This window comes from Mirounga angustirostris, unplaced genomic scaffold (genome assembly GCF_029215605.1).
Source record: "Mirounga angustirostris isolate CCGP_5_RB_7025 unplaced genomic scaffold, mMirAng1.0.hap1 SCAF_3, whole genome shotgun sequence".
In the NCBI taxonomy this organism is placed as follows: domain Eukaryota; kingdom Metazoa; phylum Chordata; class Mammalia; order Carnivora; family Phocidae; genus Mirounga; species Mirounga angustirostris.
In genome coordinates this window covers 109,962,737-109,989,663 of record NW_026991711.1, presented here as the reverse complement: position 1 = coordinate 109,989,663, position 26,927 = coordinate 109,962,737, and the positions used below count along the sequence as shown (strand labels likewise).

The window sequence follows — 26,927 nt, the reverse complement described above, 5'->3', positions numbered from 1 at the left end:
TTAGGGCACTGGATGATGAAATGTCACTTAAGGAGAAAACATTGGCTGTACAACAAGTTGCTCAGCAGCCACAGTCTTAGGAAACACTGACAAAACAAGCAGTCTCAGACATTCTCTGGACGGGACCGGTTCTCTGATCTTTGCTGGAAGAGTACCAAGGGCAAAAAGTACATTTCAACCCGTGGTTGCTCGTTTCCTGGGATTTCATGTTCCATAGCATTTGCTTCCTAAAGGATGTGACTCAGTTGCAAAGCCCTTTCATCAAGCCGATTAAATCTAATCACGCACTGATTGCAGTACACCAGGATCCCTCTATCTCTACCTTGGCCAGCCCAGGTTAAAATATGGGGAAGCTGCATATTGCATAATTAGTGATTGACAGTAATTAACAGGAGTCAGTAATTGACAGTAGTCAAATATGGCTGACATTTGTTTTATTTAGCAAATTTGTTATTGTATCCGATTAGTCTTTCCCTAATGCTCCTGTCTTCAAAATCTGGATTGATTGGATCGGATTTCAGTGTCAAGAGGACATGTCTGAAAATGGGACAGTAATGTCATAGTCCATTGTTGTGACAATGACACCATTAAAATAAAATATTTCAGTATGTTTCCTTTAATGCATTTAAAAATCAGTCTCCCGGGGCGCCTGGGTGGCTCAGTCGTTAGGCGTCTGCCTTCGGCTCAGGTCATGATCCCGGGGTCCTGGGATCGAGCCCCACATCGGGCTCCCTGCTCTGCGGGAAGCCTGCTTCTCCCTCTCCCACTCCCCCTGCTTGTGTTCCCTCTCTCGCTGTGTCTCTCTGTCAAATAAATAAATAAAATCTTTAAAAATATATATAAATAAATAAATAAACAAATAAAATAAAAATCAGTCTCCTGCTCAGTTGTGTATGCATAAAATACATTTTAAATAGTGTGTGTGTGTGTATGCTTGTGTATAATGCACAACGGATTGTCACAAACTGAACACACTCGTGTAACCACATCCAAACTGAGAAACGACAGTCTCAGCATTCCAGGAGCCCCTGAAACTCCCTTCCAGTCACTCTCCACCCACCCCACTAAAAATAATCACTATTCTGTCTTCTTAGTTTTGCCTGTTTTTAAAATTAATCTAAATGGAAAACCTAGAGTATGTACTTTTTATTGCTGAGCTTATTTCACTCAAACGTTTATTTGTGTGGCTGATTGCTGTGTAATATTCTTCTGTGAAGTGCTTATAAAAACTTTGTTAGTTCTTCTTTTAGGTTCTTTGTCCTTTTCCTGATTTGTAGAGGTTATTTTTGTACTCTGGCTACAAACCATTTTTAAATATATATGTCGCAATAATTATCTTTTCCCACTTGTGGGTTACTCTCTTAATAGAATCTTTTCATCAATAGACATTCTAAATTTTAGGATAGTCCACTTTATCATTTATTTCCTTTTAGGTTTAGTGATTTTTTTTTTTTTGTCCTCTTAAGAAATCCTTGCCTGATCCAAGACCACAAAGACTATTCTGTATTTTCCTCTAAAAAGATTTGTTGTTTCAACTTTTATTTTTAGAAATGTGATTCTTCTGGAAATAATTTCTGTGTTTGCTGTGAGATAAGGGTATCTTTTATAGAGATAATTCATATATATTTCTTTTAATTAGAAAGACCTGTCATCTCTTATGGTTTATTGAGGTGAGAAAGGACCAGGATCTGGCTCTTCATCTGAAGTAAACAGATACTGGAGAGCTCTCCTATCCACAAACCGTTGACAAGAGATGCAGTTGTGTCCAACAATCACATATATCAAGAAACACTGGCAATTGGAGATCCAAGTTGAATAGAAAGATTTATCAGACAGGTGGGAAAAAACAACCACTGGTAATCGGAGAAGGTCAATACTCAGAAGTTCAGATCTGCAGACTGTTATCAACTAGGAGGTTTGCTATTAAGTGTCAGAGTTCTGATTACTGTGTATTTGTTCAGACGTATCTCAATTATCCAGAAGGGGGACTGGCAGTAGAGAAGTAAGACCTCAGTCCTAGCAAGAGAATGAGGCCGTGAATGACCAGGTTACCAGCAGAAGTTGTGGTTAAATACAAAGCAAATGTCTCTTGAGAAAAGGCATGACTTGCTAAAGGACTGGGAATGGTAAGTAAGGGGAAACACACCCAATGTATGCATCGCAAGTGCAGACCAAAGCCATGATCACTTGTTATAATTTAATATTGAACTTACCAAACTAGTGAGGAGTAAGAAAGCTATAGAGTGGTGATTCTCAAGTGTCAATATGAGAAGCTTCATAAACACACAGATGGTACTACCCATTCCAAAGACTCTCGTCCAGCAACACTGAAGAGGGGCCCGAGAAACTACATGTTTGGCCTTCACCCCGGTGATTGAGATGCACACTGAACTTTGCTGACAAACAGATCTCTAGAATTACATAAAACTCTTCTTTTTTTATTTTATATCTGTGTTGTTCTAAAATTATTACTAATTACTATAGTATCTTCTTATTTTTTAATCCCATTGCTACTCAGTTCATATTTGCTAATATTGTTGTTCCAATTAAGTTTTCTGGGAATGAATTTCACTTTGGAATTTGTTGGTGGTTGGGGTAGTGGTATTGCTCATAGTTGGGAAAAATGAGAAGAGAAGTGACTACGTGGCTAAGTAGGTAGATACTGAAAAATGAATTATTTTATATAAAGGAAAAACCCAACAGGATCATACTACAGGCAATCTGGGTCTATTGTGAGTGTTTCGGCATGAGTGCTTTTTTTTTTTTTAATGTTTATATCATGAACATGGTAAGTGTGAGTAAAACAACATCAATTTAAACGTTTGGAAAACAGTTCTCTTGCTTGTAAAACATCAAAGGATGTTTGGTGTGAGAACAAACAAATTCCGCAAAACATTGTTCTTTTCACTCAAACTTAATCTGAAATCTTTGGGCAGTGAGGCTTCCTTTCATGAAGCCAAGAATATCAAAATGGCAAAAAAATATTTACTAGTTCACATCATTTAAATTGAAAGTTTTTGACTGAGTTTTTAAATTCTTGCCTTTGACTATCCTTTAATATGCCAAGTGTATTTATTATGTAAAATGTATCTTTTTTTTTTTAGGCTGAAAAGACTCTTTTGATGCCTTATCTCTTGAAGAACTTCAGGTGTGTTACCAGGAACCTCCATCCAGGAGTTGTTTGGGGGTTAGATCCCCGATTTAAACAAGGGGTGCTTCTCTTTCCTCCAAGTGGAATTCAAGGGCCTCACCCCAGGAGGTAGGAGGTGGGAGCTGGTTAGATATACTATCTATCCAACTAGGTTCCAGTTAATTGAGTGTTACTATAATTTGAAGTAGTATAGCCAAATACCTATCTTAATTTAGGCTCCTCACAAAGCAAAATACAGAATTTGGGCTTGGCCACATTGAAGTCAAAAGGAAATGCCTAAAATATCTAGAATTTTAAAATGGCTATCAGGATTATCTATTTTATTTAAAAAGTATTCAACAGTAATTTTTTTTTCCTTCTGTCCTCCCTTTATTCACTTACATTCTTTGTCCTAACTACTTCTGAGACTTAGTGATGCGGATCTATTCACAGACAACTTGCACGATGAAATGAGTTACACAGCCACACCCATGCTACATTTCCTCATCTAGCACACTGTGGATTTCCCATGTGCGTGTGTGTGCATGTGTTTAAACTGTTGTTACGATTATCTTCATCCACTAAGGTATACGAATCTCTTCGATCTCCCCTACAACAATGCACACATGCAATTGTACATGTCCTGGTCCCTATCTTATATCATGTGACTTCGCAAATACCAGGCAAATTAAGGATGACTCTATCTGCTATTACTTAGAAAGGTTAACCTTTGGAGACATCTTTTAATGGTTAAAAAATGCTTTGAAGAACATGAGCAATAGAACAACATCAGTTCTTTCAAGTTAGGAAAAGGAACCCACTCATGAAAGTTAGACAAGCAAAACAAGGGCCTCAATGAAAAGTCCATACAAAAATGGATGGTGTTTTCATAGAATAATCTAATGTGCTAGTCTCTGAGCCTTTATTAAGATTTATTCTGTATATGGAAGTTATCTGGAGGAGTCTAGTTCTTTCTAATCATGACACTCTGCTCCTGCTTTCTTAGGAGCAGCTATAAATTCAAGAAGAGGTGGAAAACCGGCTAGACTGCCAACCAAATTCAACCCACAGACATATGTTGTTGGGCCTGAACAATGTTTTAGAATGTTTTGAATCAGTTTCCAATTGAAAATCAGGATTTCTACTCAAAAAAAAAAAAAAAACAGGTGCGGATCTGTGTGTCTTCCCTTGAAAAATCAGAAGATGTAGAAAACTGGTCAAGGATGTATGATAACAGTCAGCTGGGGGTGGGCAGCTTCTACATCCTGTAAACAGGGCAAGTTCTCTCTGATCCAGAGGTTCTCTCCCTTTCTACTTTATCTGCATAGATATCCTGACTGGTCTGTGAGCCTTTGTGGCGCCAGTCACCTCCAGGGGTATTGCTCCTCTGATGTTCGCATACAGCTCTTTCTGCTGCATGCTGAATCGGTATCATTTTCTATATTTTATTACTTTCCAATCCAAGCCGGTAGAATTAGAAGTGGAGAACAAAACCAAGAGACTGTATCTGTACCACTGGTTTAGAAAGAGGTTCCTCAGAGATGAATATTATCTCATTTATCTGTATAGCTTTTTCAGCATGATCTCACATTATCAAGAGTAGGATACTGTGCTGTGCTCTTTGCTCTTGCTAAGCAAGTTCCCCTTTTCTCCCCTCCCTGCTCTGACCTCCTTTATTGTTCCTATTACGTTTTGGCAGATAATTATATCCCGACTTCTATTGTTTTCTGTTCTCTATTTGAGTTGTGCGTCTCTTCTGACCAAATTGGCTGTGGGTTCTTTAACATCAGACACTATATTTGTCAGCATTGCTCTGTACTGTATGGAGAGCATTACAAGCATCTGGTATCTGCCTGAAATCCCCTGTCTTTAACTCCCCCAGGACCATGAGCATCTCCAACAAGTTCAGGTTGGCCACCATATTAGAATGATTGGGATTCCCAATCCCAAGAGTCACTGGATTCTTTTTTTTTTTTTTTTTGTCTTATTTTCCTACTTCCCCACATCAAGAGATGCCAAATGGACCTAGGATACAGTGCACTACGGTCAGGGGAAGTCAGAACAATCACTGTATCTCGCCTTCCCCACCTTCCCAGCCTCAAACCCTGCTCTCTACCCATCTGCTGTGCTGACCAGTCTCTAGTCTTCCTTTCAAGCTGATTTCTCACTCTGAAACTATGGCCCACTTGCTAATCCCCCTTCCTAGAGCTAGACTTCTAGCTCTGTAGGATATAGAGCCAGTTCTCCAAGGACAACACCACTGCCACTGAGTATTTGCTCTGTCACTTCCCACGGCCACAGCTGCTTTCATTAATCCAATGTCCTCACACTGACTGCTTTCAGAATTAGGACTGAGATCGATGGAGTCATTCAACCTTTGTGCTGAGTATCCTGAACAGGATTCCCCAGGGAAAAAACAAAACAAAACAAAACAGTTCTAATTCTTCTCTAACTGGATCAGCAACCTAGACCCTGGACCTTCCAAATTTCTTTCTTATTTTTCCTTTTCAGAAACACTTTGCTAGGACTCCAGCATATCTGCCTCATGAACCATTTACGTCACCACCTTACCACCCTGGGAAAAATTAGATATACTATAAAAATAGATGAGGAAAATTCTACTTTTTTTCTCTCTCCTTATCTGTAGTTTTTCTTTGCTTCATTTTAATTTCAAGTCCAAGAGTCAATGATTCTCTAACACTTTTTAAATTGCTCTGTGTGGGGACACCTGGGTGGCTCAGTTGGTTAAGCGTCTGCCTTAGGCTCAGGTCATGAACCCTGGGGTCCTGGGATCGAGCCCCGCATCGGGCTCCCCCTGCTCAGCAGGGAGCCTGCTTCTCTCTCTGCTTGCCCTGCTCCCTCTGTTTGTGTTCTCTGTCTGTCTCTCTCTCTCTCTGACAAATAAGTAAATAAAATCTTTAAAAAATAAAAATAAATAAATAAATAAATTATTTCTGTGTGGGCAACCCTCTCGGGTCCCCTCCCTCTTTGGGAGCTTTGTACTATTGCCCAATAAACTTTGCTGCCTAAATAAATAAATAAATAAATAAATAAATAAATAAATAAATTGCTCGGTGTGATGGATTAATTCTTCAAAATTAAAGGGTATTTTCAGTGAGGACACATCTTGAGCTGCTTGAAAGAAAATTTCCATATCAACCAAAAATTGGTAAATAAACAAGAAAAGAGCCTTCTTTCTTCTCCTCCACATGGCTATACTATATTCCCCCACACAGCTGTATTGAGGAAATGAAACTAATAGCAAGAAATTGCTCTTGATGAGTTTCATAATGTTATCATAATACTTAGAATTGAAATAAACCAGAATTATCCTGCCATGATTTTTATATCATAATGAAGGAAAAATATGGTCATCATTTAATTCTAGACAACCTGATAAAACTGTTACTACTACAGCTACTATTCATACTACATTTAACCTTTTTAAAGCAATTATTTTGTACCAAAAGCTAGGCAAAGTTCTTTACATATGTTATTTTCTTTTTTATCTTGTGAGGAAACTCCTCATTTTATAGATGAGGGAATTCAGTCTTCAAGAGATTAAGTAACTTGTACAAAATACCATAGATGACATCTAGCAAGTGGTGAAGCCCAGAGATTTCAGACAGGCACCAAATGCCAGGTTGTAGGACCATTCATTCTCTTCTCTCTATCCAATCAATTGACCAAATTCTGTTCCAGAACTTTTTTTATTCCTTACAGTGATAATAAAATATTAAGAGCACAGGCTCAGAAGTCAGGAAACAGGAAAAATGTTCTTGACATGTCCTGAAACAATTTAATTTTTCTATATTTCATTGTTTTCTATCAAATCTATGAAAAGCTCTTGTTTTTCTTACTAGCTTGCTGAATGATCACATAAAATAATGTATGTAAAACCACTTTTAAAACTCTAAATAACAAACAATGAATCATGGAACACTACATCAAAAATTAATGATGTAATTTATGGTGATTAACATAACAATAAAAAAATTTTTTAAAGCCTTTAAAAAAAAAACTCTGAATAGAACATAAATAGATAATAGATATTCTTACTTGTGTTAATTAACTTGAACCGAACCATCACCCTGATGACATGAAGTGAATCTGAAATAGGCAAAGTAAAGGAGTAAGAGAAACAGGAGCATGAAAGCAAGTAAGACCCCTTTGGCCATAGTCTAGGCAAGATTTAATGGATGACCAAGTTAGTAACTGTGACAATAAATGAAATGGAAAGAAGGAAATGGATGCCCCTAAAACATAGCAACTGATTGATTGCATGCAATAAGCAGTATCCAGGAGTCTATAGAAATTCCAAGCTTACTTGTATAGGTGATTTCAGGAATAGGGACATCTTAACTGAAGTTAGCAGGAGAAAGAGAAGGATTCTGTGGGGAGATTAGGGGCTAACTTGAGACATAATCAGTTTGAACTACTGTTGGGATTCCATGGAGTGGCATCAAGTGACAACTGAAAATGAGGAACAATATTGGGAGAAAAGCCAAGAGCAAAGATAGAAATTTAAGGACTATATTTGAGGAAGTTTATCTGTTTATTTATTCATTCATTCATTCATTCATTTAATTTCAGGCCAGGTAACTGGAAAAAATTTAAATGTTTTGGCAACCACATTACAGGAGAAAAACGAAGTGGGTTACATTAACTTTAAAAATATATTTTATTTAATTCAATACGCTAAAATTTTGTAATTTCAGCATATAATCAATGTAAAGCTATTAATATTCTTTTTATTTGTACTACGTCTTCAAAATCTGGTTATTTTACACTCAATTTAGACAAGGCACATTTCAAATACTGAATAACCATTTGTAGCTAGTTACTTTCATAATCGACAGCATGGTCTAAGAAAGTATTTGGGGGATTTGTGGGCTGAGGGGAGACATAGGTTTACAGGAAAAAGAAAAGAGAAATAGAAAAGGCACCTGCAGTATGACAGAAATGGAGGCAAAAAAATGTTTTCTTCGTCACACTTTGTATAACATTTCTACAGAAAGCAATATATGCAGCAAACAAGAAAAAGGTCTTCCACAGATGGTATCGTTTTAGACAGCAAACAAAGGAGGATCCGTTTGGACACTTTCAGACTCTAGGGTCTCACGAATGAAGTCCAGCACTGCTTAACTGCTGACACTTAAATGCCTTAGAAATAGTTAGCATGGCATAGTGAAAATAACATGGATTTTGTCTATTCATGGATTTAACCCAGATACGCCTCTAAATCATGACATACTCTATCAGATAGCTCTGTAAATTTGGGGACTTAGCCACTTACCTTTAACTTCCTTATCTTTAAAATGGGAGTACTAACTTCTTTACATGATTTTTGTGGCTATCAGATACTATTACATAGGCAAAACACCTAATATATAATATGCATTATACATAATATCGTAATCATAGCTATGATGCTCATTATTAACAGTGCCACTCTAATTTATATTGATGAGTGTCTCACGTTAATGTAAGCATCTTGAGAATGAGAAAACATTGTCTATATTTTGTAACACCATAGTGCCTACCACAGTGTTGGAGATACCACTAGGGTAATCAACACTCATTTTTCTCCTGTATTCCACTTAAGACAACCATCCTGGTATGAAGAGGTAATAGTACATGGAATCTCAGATTACTTGATTTCCTAGTGCCTTTAGCAGAAAGATGAATAAGAGTTCCATTGCTCAGACTCTAGCCTTTCCATTCTAACATAAAATTAACTAATGCCGAAAGATAAATGAGCAGAAACAAAATTTCCCTTGACTCAGCACCCAATTTCCTGAGCATTCTACCTTTCAGAGCTCCTTTAAACAGAGATCTCATTTGACTCTAAGTTCAGCATTACACCAGTAGAGACTAGAAAAAGTTCTCTACATTTTGAAGAAATTAAAGTAAACATAAAATTAATGGTTTTAGTAAAATAGCTTAAAATTTAAATGCTTAAAGATGATTGGTGTTTTCCTTCAGTTTCTGGCAATATGTTTTCAGATGGTGGGTCATTTCTTCTGAGTTTCAGAAAGGCACTGTAGTATATAATGAATCCAGGCTTTCTTTTTTATTATTACTATGTTCAGTTAGCCACTGTATAGTACATCATTAGTTTTTGATGTAGTGAATCCAGCCTTTCAATCCAACCTTTCATCACTGTGAGGTTACTCAAAACATACCCATCATGTGTCATTTGTTTAAAATACGTTTCTAGCTTCTCTTCCCCTAAATTTATCCTATTTTTTTCAGACCCAGGGAAGCCACAAATCTCCAGAAAGCCTTTTCTGACTCTACAGTCCAGAGTCAACTTTTATATCATTTATTCTTTCACTAATCAAATATTCACTGAGTGTTTTTCATATGCTTACCATGTTCTACTTTCTAGATATTCAGTAGCAAATAGACAAGGTGAATATGCTCATAGAAGATTCAGTCTAAGTTGAAAATAGCCACTAAGCAAGTGGACAAAAAATAATAATAATAATTCCCCATATCCAAAATGCTGTTTAGAAAAATGAAAGCAAAGTAATGAGAAAGAGAGGGCCTTACAAGTCATGAAAGGAGACTGAATTAATTTGAAATATAATAGAAAGTCATTTAGAATTTTTTTTTATTGGGGAAGTTGTAGGATTAAATCTTAAGAAGTCACTTTGGCTACTTCTTGGGAAATAACTATGGTATGAAAAATAGAAGCAGGGAGATGAGTCAAGAAGATTCTGTATTATCAGTCGTAGAAGTGGTAATAAGTAACTGAATTTGGGATATTTCAATATACATTTTACCCCTTGCTTAATGTCTAATTCATTCCTCCTAAGAGAAAAGCTGTTAAACAAAATCCCAAGATATACAACCAACATTTACAAATACAAAAATATATGAATAGATAAAATAAATCTGCTTACATAAGTAATAGCAACAATTTGATAAAAAATAAAGTGTATATAAGATGTAATATAGAAATGTTTCTTTTATTTATTAAATTTCATTTTTTCTGCATCATTTCCCCTACCAATGTTTTCTTTTTTTTTAAAGATTTTTACTTATTTATTGAGAGAGAGGGAGAGAGAGAGAGAGCATGAGAGGGAGGAGGGTCAGAGAGAGAAGCAGACCCCCTGCTGAGCAGGGAGCCCGATGCAGGACTCGATCCTGGGACTCTAGGATCATGACCTGAGCCAAAGGCAGTCGCTTAACCAACTGAGCCACCCAGGCGCCCCTCTACCAATGTTTTCAATGTTTGTGAGACTTATGGTTTTCTTGCCCACAGAGTGTACTTAATAATCAATTATAGCACAGAAAAACATCTTTAGGGTCACAAAAAAACCTACGTGGAAGGTTCTAGAAGTTGCCACCTCTTCAACCTTCTTGAGTTCATTCAAACATGTGCAAACCAAAATTGCTCCATATGTTTTGTATGATTTTTTCTTACTTGAAAGTAGAAAGTGAATCAGGGAGTGCAGTTTTATCTAAAATTTGATGTTACTACATGCCACAGATTGTAGTGTATTCATTTAGCAGTTTTTTTTGAGGAAAAGTCATTATACCAACCAACAAACAAAAAATTAACAAAAAATAATGAACCATTAGTCTGAAAAAAATATATAACTTTTCAAGAGCCACTATTTAGAAAAGTTAAGTAAACAGGATAATGAGATCTAAGTCATTATTTTGCAGGCTCTGCTTATTGCTGATGAATTGATTGTGGTTTGGGGTAGGAAATGTGTGGGTAAGGGTATAATTGATGTTAATTCTAGTTTATTGTCCTCAACAGATAGATGAATGGTGGTGCCATTAACTGAGATGGATGAAAATAAGGAAGAAGCAAGTTGGGTTGGGGGCAAGCAGGGAATAAGTAAGAGGTTAGTTTTGAACATACTCATTTTGATATCTCGATGAGACATTCAAGTGAAGATGATGAGTAGCCAGTTGCATTTATAGTTATAATGCTAAGAAAAAGTTCCAATCTTGAGATCTAACTAGAATACAGATCATATTTAAACTCATGGCACTGCAAGACATTTGCCTAGGAATAAACTTGGAAGACAAGAGCTAAGGCTAAAAAAGATAGAAATCTGAAGACTGAGTGCAAGGCACTCCAATATTTAGAGTTGAATGATGAGGAAGATTTATCAAAGGAGACAGAGAAAGAGCATCCAATTAGTTTGGTGAAAAACTGAAAGAATGAAATACCCCAGGAGTCAAAGGAAGAGAGAGGTTTAAGAGGGCAGGAATGTTCAATTGCCTCAAATGCAGCTCACATAGTAGATAATATGAAGACACGTAAATGACCATTGCATTTGGCAAAATGAGTCTGGGACTCTGAGAATAAAATGTTCTGGGATATTTCTATAGCATTGCATTTATACATACAGATTTATACTTAAATTCTTGTGTTTGTGCACTAAACTACCTAAAAAGTTTTCACTGGCTAGATAGCACATTGATTCTTTGTGTTCCCAATAATTCCTAGCATAACCCAGTGTACTTAGAGTTCAAAATTATTTACATAATTGAATTGAATTGGGCTGATGCTCACCAAAAGAGAAAATCAATTTTAAACCCACAATAGTATTGTGTGTAATCGACAAGGCCAATTTTAAAAATAAGATTTTCTGCTTATTCTTTGGCATTCCATAAATATTCCGTCTCATTAGATGAGCTTTCCTACAATTTCAGAGGCGATGGGAACCATGAAGCGTATATTTCCTCAACTTTGTCTCCTCAGTGCATCTTTATATCCCATCATCCACATACACACTCATTAAAGTGCTCTCCCTTCAGTTTCAGGTTAACTTATCTGTTAACTTACCTACTTGATTACAAGTAGTGATTACACCCAACTGTCTTAGTCTCTGACACCTTGTCAGGTTTCTGGATATATTCCCTTTGTTTCCTTCATTTCCATTTCTTTTCTCTTCTTCACTTCAACATTCATGTTTCATCCCTTTTTTAGCTACTACCTATTTCAAGACTTATAAAAAGAGTATTTTACATAGGCTATCCCCAATTTCTTACTTCTTTGACATCTCCTTCTAAGGCTTGAACTTCATTAATGCTTTTGGTCCTTAATTATACAATTGAGAAAGGATACATTATCTTATTAAGAAAAATAAGTAAGGGCACCTGGGTAGCTCCGTTGGTTAAGTGTCCAACTCTTGGTTTCAGCTCAGGTCATGATCTCAGGGTCCTGAGATCAAGCCCCAAGCCAAGCATAGAGCCTGCTTGTCCCTCTCCCTCTGCTCCTCCCCCTCTCTCTTTCTCTCTCTCTCTCTCATAAATAAATCAAATCTTAAAAAAGAAGAAGAAGAAGAAGAAAAACAAGTAGACCTTTAATCCTTTAAAAATAAGCTCAATCTCAATCATAATAACAGAAATACCAATAAAACTATATTGAGATACAATTTTCTACCCATTAGCAAAACCTGAAAAGTTCAGCAACACAATCCATTGGAAAAGCTACAGAGCTTCTACCAGCATTCTAAGTGCTGGTGGAAGTTCAAAAGGTTACAACTAATCTGAAGTTAGTATGGCCATAACTATCAAAATTATTTTGTCTCTTGGCTTATAAACAAACAGTATCCCTGAAAATTCATCCCACAGATATATTTTAAAACACACACAATTTCATTAACACATTCATTGCATTAGCAAAAATTGAAGACACCCATGACTCTTTTAATTGTGATATATCCACCTAGTGAAATACTGAGAGAATACTGAGAGAGAGAGAATTGAACACTTTCCTATTTTTACTGTGGAAATATCTCTAAGATATTACTAAAAGAAAAAAAGCAACGTGGAGAGGTGTGTATAATATGCTACCTTTAATATAATAAAGGAGGGTTTATGCACATACATTATATATATGCATATTTGCAACTGTAAAAGATTTAAAAAAAATAACCATGAAAAGTGGTTGCCTGTTGGGTTAAGGTAGGTGTGAATAGAGGTATATAGAAATGGGAATGTAAGAAAGATTTTTTTCTATAATTTTTATATTTAGGTTTTGATTTGAACCATCTTGCTGCATCACCTGTTCTTAAATTCAAAACAAACAAACCAAACAAAAAACAAAAATACTTCCATAAAGTAAAAAAAAAAAAAAAATCATTATAACCACAGCCTAAGGACCTCAAGGCACCTGGGGAGGGGAGCCAGCACTTGATGTTACAGGAATATCAACCTTCACTGACTGCAACCATTTCTGCAAACTGCCCTGAAGAGTATGCCACCGACAGGGAGATATACGGAAGAAACAAATAAATCCCAATGCTGGATAGCCCATCCAGAAGCAAAATGTGGACATCCTATTATGTATTTCCCCTGCTAAGCAGTACTGTTGTTACTTATAACCCTTCATCATAATCTGCTAGGCAGGTCCACTCTACTAGGATCTCAAACAGTCTTTCTGGCCTTACCTCCTACTACTATACTTGTAGCTAACAAAACTAGACAACTCATTCTTCCTTGGAAATTCTCTGACATTTTTGCCTGGACATATCTCCTTTCTGTTCTCTGGAATATTTCTCAAATCCCAAATCCTAGCTCTCTCTGAAAACTACTACAAATCTTTCCTCGCAAACTGTCCTGATCTCTCTGATAGGATATAATCAAATGATGTAACACCCGGAAATTCTCTAATTTATTGCCTGGCACTTAGGAATACAAAATGTTTCACGAATTTCTGAATCCTCGTATGGTACTGGACAAATTTTACTTGTATTATAAATATTAATATAACAATCATACTAGATTATAAACTTCCAGAAGAAAAATATTGAGACAGGTGTTCATATATGAGGTAGCTCTTGAAAAATACTTAAAAATTCAGTTTAATTGAAACGTTTGGTTCATTCAGACCTACCTTTAAACTGATACTGTATTTCTGTCTGATTATAAAGTTTGGAGAAATTTTTATTTTATAATTTGAATAAGCACTTTTTAAATGTGACCATATGTGGCTGTATAGTAGAGTTATGTGGCTTTTACCCATAAGAAATAAAGCCACATTTCCTCTGGGGAAAGCATTTTCGTTTCTATGTGGAGACACCTCTGTTCAGCTAAGAGTACATGTGTTGCAGGCTTGGGCGGTTCCTCCATGCAAGAGAAGGCCTAGGACCCCATCCATTCAGTCACTCATGGTGTTTGTGTCTTAGAGTTAATGATTAGCTCTACCATGGTCAGGTGACAAAATTTGGTCCAATCAGACCTCAGTCTGAGCCCTTTACTGTGGTGATAGGGGAAAGCCAACCTTCTGCAACAGACTCTGAAAAGGTGAAATGTAAACCTGAAGCTTTCTCGTCAACTCCGCTAGCTTCTGTCAGAGAGGGCTGATAGCACAGTGAAAAAAAAAAGAGCTAGGTAATGAAGAAAATATAACCCAATCTTAATCCTGTGTGAGCTCCTGGATTCTACTATGCCTGACTTTGCTCTCCTTGGGTTTTTCAGTTATGCAAATTAATGCCTGTCTTTATTGCCTAAACTAATTTCAACTCATTTTCTATCATTTGAAAACAAAGGCATTTTGCCAACTCTAAACTGAAATTTAGAATACTTATAAGTATATTTTAAAGTCTAACTCCATAACATGTATTATGCAATGCAAAAAATGTATATATATGCTTCTGGTACCCAAAGATTTAAATTCAGAATATTAAATTATTGGGCACCTGGGTGGCTCAGTTGGTTAAGCGACTGCCTTCGGCTCAGGTCACGATCCTGGAGTCCCTGGATCGAGTCCCGCATCGGGCTCCCTGCTCGGCAGGGAGTCTGCTTCTCCCTCTGACCCTGCCCCCTCTCATGTGCTCTCTCTCATTCTCTCTCAAATAAATGAATAAAATCTTAATAAAAAAAAGAATATTAAATTATTTTAAAAATGCATATATATTAAACAATGGATTATGTTAAATATTTTCTAAGTGTATGGGAATATTAAAATAGTGTTAAGGCATAGTGCAATTAATTTTCATCCACTACAAGAATGGTGTATATTTATACAGGAATATCTTAGAGAAATGGACACATCTCTATGGACCCTTCGTATAAGACACTCTGTGTTTAAATACCATATCAGGACCAATGGTTAATGAAACACTCTTCCTGCCCCCAAATATCCCCCCCCCCCACTATTTGCCATGGTATCATTCTCTACACTTGACCGAAGTCCTCAACATGTAGCTGTTCCTTTGGATCTGTCTGCTGAGAGACCTTATTAAAATTATACCAGGGAGGGGAGGCCTGGTTAAGAAGTAAAAAGAAATAAAGCTCTGCAGCCTTCTCCTGTGAACATGGATTATTTTTATCAGATGCTCTAAGTTCCGGGAAATAAATGAGCAAGTTTTAAGGACAGTGGGAGTGGGATGGAAGGACCCAAGTGGGGTCTGTCCTTCTAGGTACCAAGGCTGCGAGACCCTAAGTTAGGGACAAAGCAGGCCACTCCAAAACAAAGCATTCAAAAAGAATAAGGGAGGAATATCAAAGAAAAAAAAAGTCTCCTTTCCGAATTTTGCTGAATGCTGGCCCCAAGTGGAAAAGCATGATATACTTTTAATAAATCAGCTTTGAAATTACTTTCCAAATGAGATTCTCTGCATTGTTTCATTTCACCAAAATTTGTTTCTTATTTATTCACTTAAAATGTATAAAGGTATAGTAACCGATAGTATGTCATTTGTCTTGACTCTCTTTAAGATTTGGTCTGTGTATTCAAGAGATAATGCATTACTTGTTTTTACAAACAATTCTGAGAGTGTCTTGGTTTTTATGTCTATCATCTCTAATTGTTGCTCTTTATAAATCCACACCAAGCTACGTAATTCATTCTTAGTTTTAGATACACCTCATAAGGTATTTATATTTTAATTTGACAGTTTCTGCAAGAAACAGTCATTTAACAAGGAATTTGGCTTTTAAAAATATGAAATGGTTTAAAAAACTACTGTGGACCTTTTTTCAGTGCCAAATGCTTATGTGGATAGTCACTCTTGCTAATGTGTAAGTACTACATATGTTTATTCATGTGATCTTCTTTTATAATGAAATGAAATAAAGTAATAACATATCAACCCAAACTATCTGAATGATATAGCTTCTGTAGATGCAGAGGTTCAGAACCACAATATTGAAGACAGATTTAAATAATGCTTTCCATTGTGTGGAAATGTAACCAATTGAAAAGCTAATCAGAATATCAAAGCAAATGCATATTACCAGGGCCTCCCCACAGCCCAACAATAAAACATGTATTGAACATCAGGTCCTAATCTCTTTTTTGTGTGTGATCATTTTAATAGTCAACAAGTAGCTAGCCTCAGTATTGACTACTGAAGAGGTCTTAAAATAGAGTGTACTAGTATGCCGAATAATTTCCTACTAAATTGACCATATCAAAAAACATTTATATGTGTCTTTCAATAAAAGATAATAAAAGAAAAGAATTGTTGCCACTTATCAACCCTGTAACCATTTTTTAATAACACAAAAAAATCGGTGTTATGGGGCCATCACTTCCCCCGTTCAACAGCACAATAAAAATAATATTAGGGAAGAGCGGATCATATCTGGAGCTCTTATTAAAATTCTTTCAAAAATCTACACTCGGATTTATTTTAGGTATTTGTCTCTGAGATTAACAGTACTTTATATTTTTTTGTACATTTGTTACAGAACACAAAGACATTTTGTAAAAGCAAGAAGTCAATATAAAAGAAAAGTTCTCATCACTTGATGGTTAACAAATCTCTTTCATTTCTAAGGTTATTATTTTGGAAATCTCAAAGAAGGAAAATTATATAATTATATAAATACCAAAAATATATCTCTAATTTGCCCCTTCTCCCAAAAGTAACCTTCGATAAAGGCAGCTATGTCTTCCTTTTTTAACAGAGTTTTGCTTATGAAATAGAAACTAACCCTTCTTAAATACAATTTAGGAAAAAAATTAAAATACTCAAGCGTCATAATAGAGAGCTTTCTTTTGCATTTTAAAACTGTCCTGCTTTTTAATAGCTCTTTAATAAACTACACATTTAATAAACTACACCTTTTTAAGGATTTCTAATGCTAACTTAATACAACACTTTATAGTGGAAATCTTTCACGTTGCAATTCAGATGTTATTTCTTGTTGTTACAAAGAATTGTTACAAAGTTTTAATCTTTCATTATCTGGATCCTGAATACTACACATTTTTGTAAAACCATCAGTTAAAGATGCAAAGTCCCGTATTTTCTCTAATAGTTATTTTTAAAAGTATGTCCAAACTAAAACTATACCTTAATCTGTCTTTAACATTTTAGTATAAAATCTTAGCAAATGATCCTAGTGTAATTTCTGTTAAAGAACTTTTGAATTTGACAGTTGCAAATATGAAAAGAATAGTCTTTCTCCACCAAAAGAAACAAACAGATGTTTTAACCACAGGTGAAAACATGTTTTTGTAGAAATATTTGTATGTTCACACAGAAGCGTAGGACACGGCCAAACATTTTCAAGCTTGAATTTCCTGTTCAATATGAAGTTAAAATTCACTTACCTTTTCTCGGTGATCACTTGTTACTGAAACTGCCATCAACTTCCAACTGTTAATGACTCTTTCAACAAAACGGAAAACAGTAAAGTTGAGTCACATGTCGTAAGAGTAGGCCTATGTTGGATGCTGCTTAATTTCAGTACTGGAGGGAAAAAAAAAAAAGGCAGGGGGTGGGGGTGAGTACAAAAACTTTAAAATAAAACCACTTCCTGCGTAGATACGGTTAACAACACACATCACATCATCACTCGATTTGAAGAAATTGCCTTGTATAGTCAAGAATATTGTTATTTTTCAATGTGCTTTTCAATGTTCAAACATTACTACATTTCTATAGGTTTCATCAATTCTGATTTAATGGGGGTAAATGCATGGTTAAAAATGTAGCAAGGGGAGGGGCAGCGGGGAAGCACTACGGGAACTTCCTCTTTCTCTGCCTTCTAGCAAGAACTTAAAACCTAGGTCTCTGCAGTCCGCAGTTGGTGTGGGCATGCTCACATACCATCGGGAGGCTCTGCTTACTGACTTGGGGAGCCAAGAAGCCACTTCCAATTCACAGAGCTGATACTTCTGACTCACTCACAGATGGACCAACCAAGCGGTGCCCCGGTTCCTAAATCTAAGGTCTTGGACAGGTTGCTAATGAACTTGAGAGCATGCAACAGCCCAGGGCCCTGATGCCACCTGGAGGAGAGAAGGCTGCTTAGGTAGCACATGCTGTGATGCTCACTCTGGGGGTAGCTTTCACACTGGGGTGGCAGTTTCCTAAGCAGCTCTGAAATCTGCTGACGAGCTTTTACTCTAGCTGAATGATCCTTCGTGTGGCCTGATTTCAGAAGAAAAATAAAATAAAAGATGCAAAGGGTGTCATTTTTGGCAAGCTGCTAAGTGCTCATCTGTGTCAGACTGCAACCAGTCCAAGATATATTGGGGGGGGGGGGGGAACGGGCTCTCAACAACAACAATAGGATGTGCATCTTTATTGAACCATGGAGTTCAAGAAATAAGCTCCTGGATGTCCAGGCTTGGCTGATTTTGTGAGATTTGCAGGAGTTTCACAAAAGGAAAAGCTCCCCTTCCAAATATATGAGAAAGTTAAATCACAATCTCTTGTCATACAAACCAATTAGACTAGAAATCTGTGTAATAGCTCTCAGTGGTGTGGAATGTTTGGCACACATAAAGACAATCTTTAAAAAATATATATATATATTTGGTATATATAGCCCAAGTGAAGGATGGCATGTCCCTTGCAAGTTAATCTAATTTCTCCAGGACTTTCCTTTTCAAAATTATATTTCAGATTGACCCAAGATCTCACTATCAATGGTCATTCTGGGATGCACCTTTTTAAGTGTGTAAAGCCCTGAAGGTTTGTACTCAATATTCTCCTTAACACTGAAGAAAAAGTGGAAAGAACATGATACTGAAAGTGAGGAAATCAGAATTCAGGCCTCAATTCTGACACTGCTATTAATTTAACCTTGGCCAAGCCACTTACATTCTCTGAGATTCAGGTTATTTTTGAGATAATGGAACACACAAATGAAAACCATCTATCTGCCAGAATAAAAGCGTTGGTTCACAAACCTGGGGGCTTCCCAGTGAAATCTGAAACTGGCTTCCGTACACGGAGGCCAAGGAGAGACCAAAGAGGCAGCCACGCCAGATTGGTAGGTTGCAGGTTTAATAAGCCAGGGAACTTACATACAAGGCCGGTCTTGGGCCGTCACAGGACAGGTAGATCTCTGCACCAGAATCTCAAAAGTTTTATGTAGAGGCCTCACCAGGGTTCATCACATAATCCCTCCAGATCGTCTCAACAATGCATTGCTCTCTCGAAGCTGCATCCTTGAAAAGGCTCCCACTGTGCGGACTGTAGGAACCGTGGGCAGAATGTACATTTCAAGGACAGAGGAGAGGATGAGGAGCCTCTGGTTGCCTAGGTGTGGCTCATGGGTCAACCTGCGGTCAAGTCCTCTCGATGACCCCCTCTGACATTCTTTTTCTCCTGACTGGCTCTTAACAATCTTTTATGCCCCTCTCTTTTATAACGTGTGCTGAGCGCTCAGCAAGAAGTTTTATTAGCCGGGAGGTGGCTAGTCAGGTGGTTGGCTGGCTGCATGGGAGACAGATACCACAGCAACAATATAGAGACATACAAGAGAAAACATAGATTAAGATAATGATTTTTAAATACATAACAATTTTTTTTTTTTTTTTACCGAGAGCCCCATGCTTTAAACCACGTATTTAAGTCCCTGGGCTAGGGTTCAGATCACTCAGAGTGTTCTCTGGTAGTTTTATGTGATGTAATAAAGATGATACATCAGCCGACTCATCAGGTATGAACATACAATGGCACAAGGGCCTCCTCTTGAGGCAATAGTGATGCTCCAGGTCATCTTATTTGCGAGCCCAGCTTTTCTCCCTGGAGACATTTCAGGGTTCAGTAAAAACAAGTTTTGCTGTTATCATTGAAGGCTTGCTGGGAGAATTTAAGAGGGCCTTCTATGTGTCCTACAACGTCTTGCAGATCTATCGAGGGGACAAAGGCGGTGGCCAAGTGACTGCTCCAATGGAAAACAAAATGTGCCTTGAGAGGAAAGTGGGCTATTTTTGTTACTGTGGGGTGGATTCTTGCCTGTGTCCAGGGAAATCCCAGAGTGTAGTGGCCCAACCATTCAGATGGAAGCCATGGCCAAAGGTTTGTGCCACATAATCACTGGGTCCCATTCGGGGCTACCCAATAAATACCTGAGAGGCCATACCAGTCAGTGCCAAACCAGCCTCTATTCTTTGATATGACAGAATGACTATATAGTTTCTGTGATATATATCCCTTATCCCTGGTGTGTTGGGGTTGTTCTGTTTAGCGTGATTTTTCTGTTCCCAGCATAAGAGTTCCTTGGTGCTCGAATGTCTATAACCCAGGGTGAGTCACATGAACCCATCCCAATCTGGACACAGCTTCTCTAATCCCCTAATGGGGACAGCACAGTTTATGCAACAACAGGGAAAAGCTTGGGTTAGGCCAGACTCAGTGTCCATATAAACCAAGGCATATTTAGAACCCTCACTCAAAGGGCACAGACCAATATTATTGATTTGCCTCCTTCACGGGTTGGGAACTCGGCCGATGGTCCCAGACTTCTTTGGCAGTTGCCTTCAGCATCGTTTAGATCCCACAGCACAAGCTGTCAATGTACTCCAAGGGCAATCGGGTATCCTTGGCAATATTCATCCCAGCCAGGTGCTATGATGGCTGTTCTTTCTATGCATCCAATCTATTTTATATACTCAAGGGCTCATTGTTAGGGCTTGTGCCCGAGCTAGGGCCTCAGCTTCCTGATTACCACAGGGTGGTAGTGCCTTATGTTCCCAGCTGTGGAAGACAGCAAGGGCTCCCCCAGACTCTTGCAGGGGAACTGCAAATGCCTTTCCATATATCTTGACCCCAAAAGGGTTTATGCATGACCACCTATTCCTTGGCTTTCCATTGTTCAAGTCATGGGGTTAATCTCTTTAGAACAGCCCAACTGCCAGTGCAAAGGATTAACAACTAGGGTTCATGAGTGATCGCCAAGCAAACCACTCTGTTTAGTGCACTGTGTTTTTTCCTGTTTCCAGGCATCTGTATGCCGGGCGTCGGTATATACTGGGCCTCTCTACAGGCTGCAGGGGCTGGCATAGGAATGGGGTGGGGGCATTTAGAGAATCTACATATTCTACAGGACCTAGTAGTACTCACATTTTTAGAGACAGCGGCTGAGGACAGGATGCTCCTCTACTGCAAATAGGTTTGCCACTTAGTCAGCGGGGGGTTTGAGCCATGGTAGAGGTGGAACATATTCTCAACCCACCCTGATAGGAAGGGAAGTTGTTACCATAATATATTGTTCCTTCATGAGAGGAGCACTGTGTACACTGTTAGGAGCTGTTGCTCTAGGGGGTAGATCAGCTTTCTGATCCCTTCCAGACCTAGGATCAAAATCCTAGAAGCACTCTCTCCTTCTGTTGTCTCTGCCACAGTGCCCAACCCATACCTTCCAGAGTCATGGATATGTCTAATTCAAATGGTAGCCCTGGTCAGAGCTTTAATCAACTTCTCTAGTATTTTTTGTCTTAGCAAAGGCAGCTTGCTGTTCTGATCCCCAGTCCCACATGTTCTCTTTCTTTACCAGGTGGTATAAGGGACAGAGGCACTGTGCCAGGTGGATGAACAGAAGTCCTCCAAATTCTCAAAATCCCTACAAGGTTTGTATCTCTTTTATGTTCCTAGCAGTTGGATAAGTTTCATCTCATCATAGCTTCTAGGACAATTCACATCTTACCCAACAAAATGATTCCCAAAAACTTTATGGTGGTGCCTGTGCCTTGAATTTTCTGTTGGCTCAGTTCCTATCCTGTCCCTTGAAGATGCTCCAACAAAATCTGCAAGGTACCCTGTAGGAGAGGCAAATCTTCACATGTTAAGGTTATATTATTAATGTAATGAGCCCATTTCACTGAGGTGGGGAAGGAATAGAGACAGGTCTGTTACCATCAGATGACATACCGTTGGCTGTGCATGTAGCCTTGGGGAAACACTTGAAAGGTCCATTGTTGCCCCTCCCATGTGAGGGCAAATTAATCTTGTGACTCAACAGCCAGGGATGTACTGAAAAAGAATTTGCTAAGTCTAGGACAGCATGGAACACTTCTAGGACCATGAACAAGGTATCCAGGGTGGTAGCAAAGGTGGGTACAGCAGAATTTGGGGCAGAGGCGCATTACTTTGTTTAATTCTCAGTAGTCCACCATCATCCACCATGAGCCATCTGGCTTTTTTACCAGCCATACTGGGCTGTTGAAGGCATTATGGGCAGGGCCCACCATGGATACCTCTCTCCTAAGACCCCTGTGGATGCCTCTTTCTCCCCTGGATGCGTCTTTTCCATCTCCTTGTTGGCTCAACCAACTCCTTGTTGGTTTGAAACCTAGGGAGTTTGTGGGTGAAATCTGAATCTGGTCCCAGTGAGCGGAGGGTGGGGAGAGGCCAAAGAAAGAGGCAGGCCACTCCAGATTGGTAGGTGGCAGGTTTAATAAGCAAAGGAACTTACATATGAGGCTTATCATGGGCAGCCAAAAAAAAAAAAAAAAAAGATGAGTAGATCTCCACACTGTCTCACCAGAATCCTAGAAGTTCATATACAGGCCGTCACTGAGTTTAGTTACATATACTGTCCAGATCATCTCAATACACCTTATTCTCTCAAGTCTGCACCCTTAAAAATGACTCCCATGTGGGAACAGTGAACAAAATGTACATTCCAAGGACAGGGGAAGGGGCAAGGAGCCTCCCAAGCTCAGGTCCAGCTTGGGAGTCAACCAGGGTCACATCCTCTTGATGACCTCCTTCAACAAGAATATGTAAATGGCTTTAAATATTTAATAAATGATGAATACATGTAGACAAATACATAAGAATGAGCTGGGAGGGACGCCTGGGCGGCTCAGTCGGTTAAGCGTCTGCTTTCTGCTCAGGTCATGATCCCAGGGTCCTGGGATCAAGTCCCATATCAGGCTCCCCGCTGAGCGGGGAGCCTGCTTCTCCCTCTGCCTATTTCTCCTCCTGCTTGTGCTCTTTCTCTGACAAATGAATAAATAAAATCTTAAAAAAAAAAAAAAAAAAAAGAATGAGCTGGGAAATGCTGATGCTTCCTAAGAAGCATCAGGAAAATTTAGCACCATCCTACTTGGTTTAAGCTTTTGTAAACCCACTTCAGGCTCAGAAACCTAGAACAAGTAAAATTACCTAGGCTTTCCTTTTATATAGGCACTAATATCAGATATTTGAATAGTAAAAATATGAAATACCATCTTACCCTAATGGGGAATAAGTAAATACAAATACCAAAACGAAGTTATACATTTTTGATATTTATCTTTTATTAGGAACAAGTAGACATTAAATAGAGACAAAATAGAGACAAAACACCTTTTTTTTGTATAAAATGGGAAGTGAGGAACTTAGGCAGTGATACACTTCAGTTTGGTCTCTAGAAGGAGACAAAATTACTAAGTATGATTGTGACTGAGGCTCTAGCTTAAGGCTTTGACACTTGTGGCTTAATGTAGTCTCTTTCTAATCTAGTATTTGTCTAATATTTTTTGACTGCTTGCTATAAGAATTATACCAAGCACTTTACATTTTTTCTTTCATTTAATCCTCACAAAAACTTCATAAACTGAGCAATGTTATTATACTCTTTTTTTTTTTTTTTAAATGAGGAAACTGTCGGGGCGCCTGGGTGGTTCAGTCAGTTAAGTGTCTGCCTTCAGCTCAGGTCATGATCCCAGGGTCCTGGGATCGAGCCCCGCATCGGGCTCCCTGCTCGGCGGGAAGCCTGCTTCTCCCTCTCCCACTCCCCCTGCTTGTGTTCCTGCTCTCGCTCTCTCTCTCTCTGTCAAATAAATAAATAAAATCTTTAAAAAAAAGCAGGGGGCGCCTGGGTGGCTCAGTCGGTTAAGCGACTGCCTTCGGCTCAGGTCAGGATCCCAGGGTCCTGGGATCGAGCCCCACATCAGGTTCCCAGCTCAGCAGAGAGCCTGCTTCTCGGCTCCTCCCAACTCCTGTCAACTCTTGCCAGCTTATGCTCTCTGTTGCTATCTCTGTCTCTGTCTCTGTCTCTCTCTCTCAAATAAATAGATTAATTAATTAATTAATTTTTCAAAAATGAGGAATCTGAGGTTAAATATTTGCCCCAATTAGTAAGAAGTAGAGCCAGGACTCAAATCCAGAATCTCTGACTCCATAGCCCTTCTTCTAAAGTACTAGCTATCTCTTAACTGATTGCTGGGCAGCACAGCTCAAAGTAAATAATACTAAGGCAAAGTTTCACACCTGGTATTTCTTTTCTCTTCTTCCCCAACAGAAATAATAGACTTATAGGGTAAAACTCATTCTTGTGAATCATACTAAAATCAGATTTCTCTCAAAAGTCCTCTAAATTTTAATTTTTTATTGAAGAAACTAAAAGAACGGTAGGATAAAATGGAATTATATTATGTTCACAGATAAGAATACTAACAGTGTAAATGCATCAATCTGTCCAATTCAATCAACAAATAGATTCAATAAAATCCCAATTATAATTGCAACTAATTTTTTAAAGAACACAACAAGCTTTTTCCAGAATTTTCATAGAAAAAGATGTCTAAAAATATCTAAGTTCATTCTGAAACAGAAGAGCAAAGTCTGATGACTTCCCCTGTCAGATACTGAACCATAGGATTAAAAAAACATAGGATTATTAAAAACCACAGGATTATTAAAAAACATAAGGTTATTAAAAGCCAAAGGATTATTAAAACCATAGGATTAAAAAACATTTTGGTGCCAGCTCAGGAGCAACTCAGAAAAAGATTGAATTTATTTGAGAACTTGATATATAACAAAGATAGCATCAAAGGTAAACATGAAGGAACAGATTGATTAGTAGATGGTGTTGGCAAGACATAATCACTAAATCAAGGAAAATAGAGCTGGGCCCCTACATTAGACCACATGCAAAGGTAGACCCAGCTGCATTAATCTATAATTGAAAGGTAAAACCACAATGCTGATACAGTAAAATGAAGGAAAATATTATTTGCAATAACGGAACTTTCTTTTTCTTTTTTTTTAAGTTTATTTATTTATTTATTTATTTACGTAATCTCTACACCCAACGTAGGGAGGGCTCGAACTCATGACCCCAAGATCAAGAGTTGTGTGCTATTCTGACTGAGCCAGCCAGGTGCCCCTAAAGGAACTTTCTTAAGCAGCATCCCTAAATTAAAAAGAAGAGAGGGAAAATATATTGATTTGACTATACAATAATTAAGAATTTCTGTTAATTATGAAACAATATTGAAAAAGTTATAGAAAAATAACAGACTGGTAGAAAATACCTAAATTGACAAAAGATTTGTGCAAATCAATAGGAAAACAATAGAAAATCTAATTGGAAATAAGAAAATAATTTAAATAAATAATTCATGAAAATATCTGACCAGTATGTAAGAGATGCACAAACTGTCCAGTAATCACTATAAAAACAAGTTAAATTAGCTTCTGTTGAAATGGCAAAAATCTGGATGAGAATTTATGGAGCGAAGAGCTCTCATACATTGCTAGTAGAATTGTACACAGAGGCTATTCTGACAAGCAATCTAGCAAAAATTGGAAAAATAAAGTATATATGCCCTATGTTCCAGCAATCCAACTCTGGTAGATTCCTGACAGAGTTAGTTTCCTTCCTTTATCACACCAAGTTAACTGATTTTGGTCTCAGTTCTTGTGATTCAGGTAACATTTACTTGTATTGAGTCTGCATGTTTGTGTGTGATTACGGAGAAAACCAAAAATTGCTAGGCCCTCTGGACAAATGTTGTGAGTTGGACATGAAAGGACAATAGCAAAGGGAGGAAAGGCTTGACTTAGACTGAGGACAAGTTAGATTCCCTGAGGCTAGGATGAGAGAGAGATGGGCTTCCCTCACTGGAGGAGAGCTGTGCCTCACTCCCAAGCAGATGCCCAGCATTGGTATTTAATCTGGAGGCAACATCTACTCACTTAATGAGAACTTACTATGTGCCAGGCAATATAGTAGGCTTTGGGCAAAAGATAAATAATTAAAATATAGAATATATTTGATAGTAATCATTGATAAGGAGGAAAAAATGCAAGCAGTGAAATGACCCATGAAGTGTTGAAGAGGTATAAAAATTTTAAGTTGATAAGAAGAGAGGTGATATGAAGGAAAGTAAAGACCTAAAGAGAGGGAGTGAGCCATGTGGGTTGAGGGGTGGGAGGTGGGTATTCCAGGTAGAGGGAATAGCATGTACAAAAACTCTATGTGAGAATTGTGTCTAGGATGGTTAAAAAGTGTCCAGAGATTAGGGTGACTGCAGAGAACCAAAAAAGGGAGGGGTATGGGGATAATGTCCGAGAGGTAATAGAGGCCTAGACCATGTGGGTCTCCCTGCCCTTCTGGAAAATCTGAGAAAGGGAAATAGTAAGATGATTTGTCTTACAGTTTTACAAGATCATTGTCTTTGAAGAATTGACTAAAGCAGGAGGGACAAGAACCAGGGACACCAGTTACCAAACTATTGCAATATTCCAAGGCAGAGATGATTGGGAATTGGACCAAGATGGTGGCAGCAGGTCTAATGGAGAAATGGTTAAATTCTGGTTGTTTTGAAAGTGGATCCAACCGAATTTCCTCTTGAGCAGCC

At 38.0% G+C, this 26,927-nt stretch overlaps 1 protein-coding gene across 2 annotated transcripts in view; it reads right to left on the bottom strand.

The window, feature by feature from the left end:
• The window catches only part of ARHGAP15 (Rho GTPase activating protein 15), a 600,173-nt gene extending 582,364 nt beyond the window's left edge, over positions 1-17,809 (bottom strand). Inside the window, exon 1 of one of the 2 annotated variants that reach the window (XM_045868934.1) lies at positions 17,667-17,809. The gene's annotated coding sequence lies outside the window, so the exon portion shown is untranslated. The remainder of the gene's footprint in view (positions 1-17,666) is intronic. The other variant, XM_064586464.1, reaches the window with a different exon arrangement.
• Between the last annotated feature and the right edge of the window lie 9,118 nt (positions 17,810-26,927).